Source organism: Nicotiana attenuata, chromosome 9, assembly GCF_001879085.1.
Source record: "Nicotiana attenuata strain UT chromosome 9, NIATTr2, whole genome shotgun sequence".
Lineage (NCBI taxonomy): Eukaryota > Viridiplantae > Streptophyta > Magnoliopsida > Solanales > Solanaceae > Nicotiana > Nicotiana attenuata.
Window position 1 is genome coordinate 26,100,678 of NC_031997.1, and position 6,251 is coordinate 26,106,928.

Genomic DNA, 6,251 nt, shown 5'->3' on the forward strand with positions numbered 1-6,251 from the left:
CACGCATAATACTCGGCTCACTAACACTGAATACAACAGCAACGATGACAATAACATAAGGATACAACAAGTAAATCAACTCAGAAACTTCAAAGCACAAAGAAATGGTATAACGAGCAACGAAAGTCACAACAGGGAATAATGGTCTCAACAAGTATAGCTCAACAAGGAAGAGATAATGTGTAGCAATAATTTTACAAAAATACAATTCGATGATAAGGGAGATAACATGAATCAGTGATTCCAAATAAGGACAAGTCAACAATGATAAGGGAAAACAAAACTTCATTTAGGGTCGAGCAATTACAGAAGAGATACAACAAATTCAATTAAGGATAGGCAATTACGAAAAGATAATAATAACTTTAATTAAGGATAGACAATTACAAAAAGATAATAACAACTTCAATTACGGATAAACAATTAGGGAAAAGATAGCATGGCAGTAAACGAGGCAAAAACTTCAGTTAAGGCCCATAAGAGTTTAATCGGCAATAAGGGTTAATCATGAAGCAATTAATTCCAAATAAGACACGCAAGGGTGAATTTAGTAATTGGGAAATTTAACATGACAAAACAACTTCATATCTAATGAACATGAGAACCTAAGAGCCAAATGATCAAATTTCCACAAATAAGTCCGAGCACGTACTCGTCACCTCGCGTACACGGCCTTCACATGACACAATTAGCACCAAAGACTCAAATCTTATGGGGTCGTTTCCCCCACACAAAGTTAGGCAAGATACTTACCTCAAAAAAGCTAGACCGTTACTCTAAAATAACCTTCTCGAGTGAAACAACCTCTGAACGTCTCAAATCTAGCCAAAATAACTTCAAATCATAAATAAAACTCATAGTAAATAATTTTGGGTAATAAAGCTTTAACCTTTAACAAGAACTAAAAAGGTCAACCCAAAAGTCAACCCCCGAGCCCGCACCTTGGAACCCAATAAAATTTACAAAACTCGAACACCCATCCCGATACGAGTTCAGCCATACCAAAATTGTCAGTTTTCGACATCAATTCGTCCCTCAAATCATCATTTTATATTTTGAAAGATTTTTACAAATTCTCCCCAAAGTCCAACTTAATTCACTAATTAAATGATAAAAATAGCAATAGATTCATGAAAATATAATAAGATTCGGGTAGAGAACACTTACCCCAATGATTTGCTTGAAAAACCCACGAAAAATATCCCAAAACCGAGGTCTACAACTCTAAAAATGATAAAATCCTCAAACCCTTCAAAATATATGATTCTGCCCAGGGATCCCGCTTTTGTGGTCAGCAGGTCGCTTTTGCGACGTCCGCTTCTGCGTAAATCTATCCGCTTCTTTGGAAATGCCTTTCCTCGACCAAAGTTGCTTCTGCGACAGCATATACGCTTCTACGCTCAATATCACGCACTTGCGAATACGCAGGTGCACCCAAAACATCCGCTTATGCGATCTTCCCCTTCCAGCCTTGTTCCGCATTTGTGCCCCTTCTTCTCCGCACCTGCGATCAACGCACCTGCACCCAGGGTCCGCAGGTGCGGCCACACCATACCCCTGCCCAAACCAGCTTCTCTCAATATGATCCAAATGATCCGAAACCCGTTCGAAACACACCCGGGGTCCCCGGCACGCTGTCCGAAAATTTAAAAAATTAGATTGATTTTCTATTTGCTTTAGAAATTAGTCAATTTGCCCTTAAAATAAGTTTGATAATCAAATATTTACAATTTACAAATAATAAGCTGATCCATATCAATTTCTTAGACTCATTTTACATGTATTGGTTAGAGTGTAATACACTTTTTTTTCATTATAGTTCAGTGTTAAACTTATCTGAAAAATAATTAGTAGTTAATTATCCAAGTATTTTAAGGTAATAAAATTTATTAAGTCTTTATTGAATCTAAGCAATTGTACAACAATGTATTTAATCAGAAAGAGGAGGTTTATTATTGCATAATGATATGACAAAATTAGAAGAACTAAATGGCAGTGTTCTCTTATTATTTTTATCAGCGAGCAAGTTAATTATAAATTTAATATGATTAAGTAGAATAAAATTTTTTTCTACTTGAAAAATATTTACACCACTTGTAGTTATTTAACAAAAAACTTGATAGAAATTTTTAAAAAATAATTTATAAGGTTTTCCAAAAAAATTAGTCATATAATTTACATATAGTGATAATTCACTCTATACTAATTATAGAAGAAAAAGCTAAAAGATTAACATAAGTTTATGCAATTAGTAAATAGTGACAGTTGCAATGATATGACTTGTTGGAAAATGCAGAGGTGAAACGATTTGCGTGGGGATGGGACACAGGGCCTATATGGAAAAGTACAAATTAAGGCAGCCGAAGCTACAATAAGAACCGTGTAGTAACAATGACATAAACAAAGGACAATTTAATCAAGATATTCAAAAAATTTATACAACAGCTATAGTAATATTCCTTTTTAGCCGACCATAACGTTCCATTTTTTTAAATGACCAAATTAACCTTTAAATCCCAAGCAGACATGCCATCTCTTATTAGATAGTTTAAACAAAAAAAATGTCTCTTATTAGATAGTAGAATTAGATAGGAGATTATTAGACAAGAGAATTTGATAATCCGGCATATGGAACTACCTTGAGAATTTTTGGAAGGAAGCAAAGGAGGAGTAATAAAAAGGGGCGTTTCATAATATGGAATGCTAGGGGGTCAATAGTGCCATGTTCCGTAGGCAGTGTTCATCCATGGTGAAGCTCCATAACCCTACCATACTAGTCTTGCTTGAGACTAGAATGGCAGACCACAATCACCTCACTGTTGAGCTCAAGTTTGATGCCCAATTCCAATCCCCTACTGTTGGACAGTCTAGTGGGATTGTCCTTATGTGGAAGGATGATCTGGTTAAGCTCAATGAAGTAGCCACTACCCCACATGGGGTGCATGTAATGGTCAAGGTACTCCCCTCCCCCACTAAATGGCTTTTTTTTCTGCTATATATGCTAGTAACTATATTAATAGTAGAAATAAGCTATGGAACACACTAGAGGATCTGGCTTCTGTCTACGGGGGTAGTTGGCTTGTTGGGAGGGGGGACTTCAATGAACTTCTAAAAGCCAGGGATAAGTTTGGGGGTAATACCTTGAACACCAATAGAAGCAACAGATTCTGGTGATGCTTGAACAGTTACAAATTAGTTAACTTAGGTTTTAAGGGCTCAAACTATACTTGGTCTAATAAAAGATGCTCTAATAAGCAATACCTAATCCTAGAAAGACTTAATATGTGCTTTGCTACTGATGACTGGATAGAGGAGTTTCCTGAATCAACTGTTACCCATCTTTCTAGGACCCATTCTGACCACTGTCCTCTTCTTTTAAGTCTAATTCAGCAAAGTCTGACCAAGGACAACAAGCTTTTCAAGTTTGAAGCTATGTGGAGCAACCATCCAGACTTCCTTCCTCTTGTGGAAGATAACTTCTCAGCTAATACTGATATCCTGAAAGCTACCTGTGTTTTTACCAATAGGGTGACTGATTGGAATACTCATGTGTTTGGCAATATTTTTCATAGGAAAAGGCACATCCTTGCTAGACTTTCTTGCATCCATAAGTCCAACGCATACCCTTTTAGTACCTTCCTTCAGGAGCTTGAAGCAAAGCTATAACAAGATTTCTCTATCATCCTTAGGAGTGAAGAAGATTTCTGGAAACCTAAATCTAGAATTAGTTGGTTAAGTGAGGGAGATGCTAACACTAAATTCTTTCATATATCCACACTTAACAGAAGAAGGAGAAATAAGGTCATGTCTTCAAAAGATGAGGTGGGGAACAACATTCAGGATCCAAGTGACATTAAAGACACAATCCTTAACTACTTCCTGTCTACCGGGGAGCAGAGTATCATTGATTCCACCTTTAGGCTCTCTGAGATCAAGTGTGCATTATTCTCCTAGGCCTGATGGTCTTCACCCTTTTTTCTTCCAGAAGTACTAGCACATAGTTTCTGGGAATGTAATCCAATTCTAGTTTCTGGGAATGTAATCCAATTCTACACACTATCTTTTCCACTTGTATCATCCCTCATGAAATAAACAAAACCAACCTCTGCCTCATCCCAAAATGCCAGAATGCCACAATGCTGAAAAACTTCAGGCCTATTGGTTTGTGCAACATAATGCACAAACTGATCACCAAGATTATTGTCAACAGAATCAAACCTTTGCTTCAGAACATCATTGCCCCTACTCAAGCTAGTTGTTTAGCCAATAGAAGAGCTGTTGGTAATGCCATTGTGGTCTAAGAGTACATTACCTTCTTCCAAAATATGAAAGGTAAGAATGCCAATATGATCCTAAAAGTAGACTTAGAGAAGGCTTTTGATAGGTTGGAATGGTCTTTCATCAGAGAACCCCTTCTCTTCTTCAACTTCCCCTCTAAACTAACAACCCTAATCATGTCCTGGCTTACAACAAGCTCCATCTCCATCCTTGTCAATGGTACCCAGGCTGCCTAATTCAAACCCAGTAAAGGCATTAGGCAGGGAGATCCTGTGTCACTCCACTTGTTTATCATATTCATGGAAAGGCTTTCCAAAAATATTGACAATCCTGTAACTCACAAGGACTGGTTCCCTATCAACATCAACAAGGGATGACCTAGAATCTCTCACCTGTTATTTGCTGATGACCTCACTATGTTTGCCAGATCCAATAGGAGAAACTGTGAGACAATCTTATCCATATTGGGCAATTTTAATACTGCATCTGGGCAGAAAGTCAATCTCCAGAAATCTAAGGTGTTTTTTTCTTCAAACTGCCAAGAGTAGTGTGCCACAACATGCAATGACATTTTAGGCATAAAAAATGCTAGAGACTTTGGGAAATACTTGGGTTTTCCCATCTTCACAAGAAAGCCGACAAAAAGTAACTTCCAATTCATCATAGATGACCTCAACAGTAGAATGGCAGGGTGAAAAACAAAGTTCCTGAACATGGATGGTTGAACAATCTAGCAAAATCTTGCCTTAGTAGCATTCCAAACCATGTAATGCAGTACATCTAGTTACCCTCCCAAATTACCAACCAAATTGACAAAAAACAAAGGAATTTTATTTGGGTTACAACTCCGACTAAAAGGAAGCTTCACATGGTTAAATGGGCCACTATCACCAAACTTAAGAACATGGGAGGAATGGGCCTCCAGCAGGCCCACCAAAAGAACATAACATGCCACACAATCATGCTTGGAAACTCTACAATAATATCCATTAGGGCTAGGGTACTCATGGAAAAGCGCTGCAATGGAAGAGGGAACAGGGTTAAGTCTAAGACTAGGACTTGGAAAAATGTTCAGAAGGGATGGAAGATATGCACCAATTGCACTAGATGGGTGGTCCACAAAGGGGGTAGGGTTAGATTCCTTACTAACACTTGGCTTCCCAACATGCAGCCAATGGATAAAATCCTAAATGGTCCATGGTACCAAAATGATATGACCACACGGATAAATGAAGTGTACTCCAATGGGGACTGGGACTTCAACAACATCCCCTATCCAATTCCCTTTGACATCAACATGGTAATCACTTTCATTCCCAACTACACCTCGGCCGAGGATAGTACCAAATTAGTCTACTACTTCCTTGATGCACAATGACACTTCTAATGAAGACCAATTCAGCTAGATTTGGAAGCTTAAGACCCCTAATAAGATTAAGTTCTTTATATGGCTCATGCAACAAAACATGCTGCCTACAGGGAATTATTTAAACCACATAGGGCTGAGAATTAATCCTAACTGCTACTTTTGTGATCACGCCATAGAAGACATAAACCACATTCTCTTTGAATGTGCTAATGTCAAAGGGTTCTGGCAGCAATTACTGAACCGGTGCAACTATAAGCCTAACCTTAGAGTCAATCCCTTTTCAATGACAAACTAGGAGACACATGGAATATGCTCCAAAATTTGGAATACAATGCTTGCATCAAATGGAAACAACTACTGCCCTTCTGCCTCTAGGTCATCTGCTTCACTAGGAATTCTAATGTCTTTGATAAGAAAAGAAATCAGATTAATGTGCACCAAACAATTGCAAAGGCTGTGGAATACCACCATGTGACAACCACATTCAGGCCTGTTAAAACAACAAAAAACTTATACCTAAAGTGGCAACTACCACATATGGGCTTCTATAAGTTGAACACTAACGTGGCCTCTTGCCTTATCACAATGAAATGGGGTATTTGGG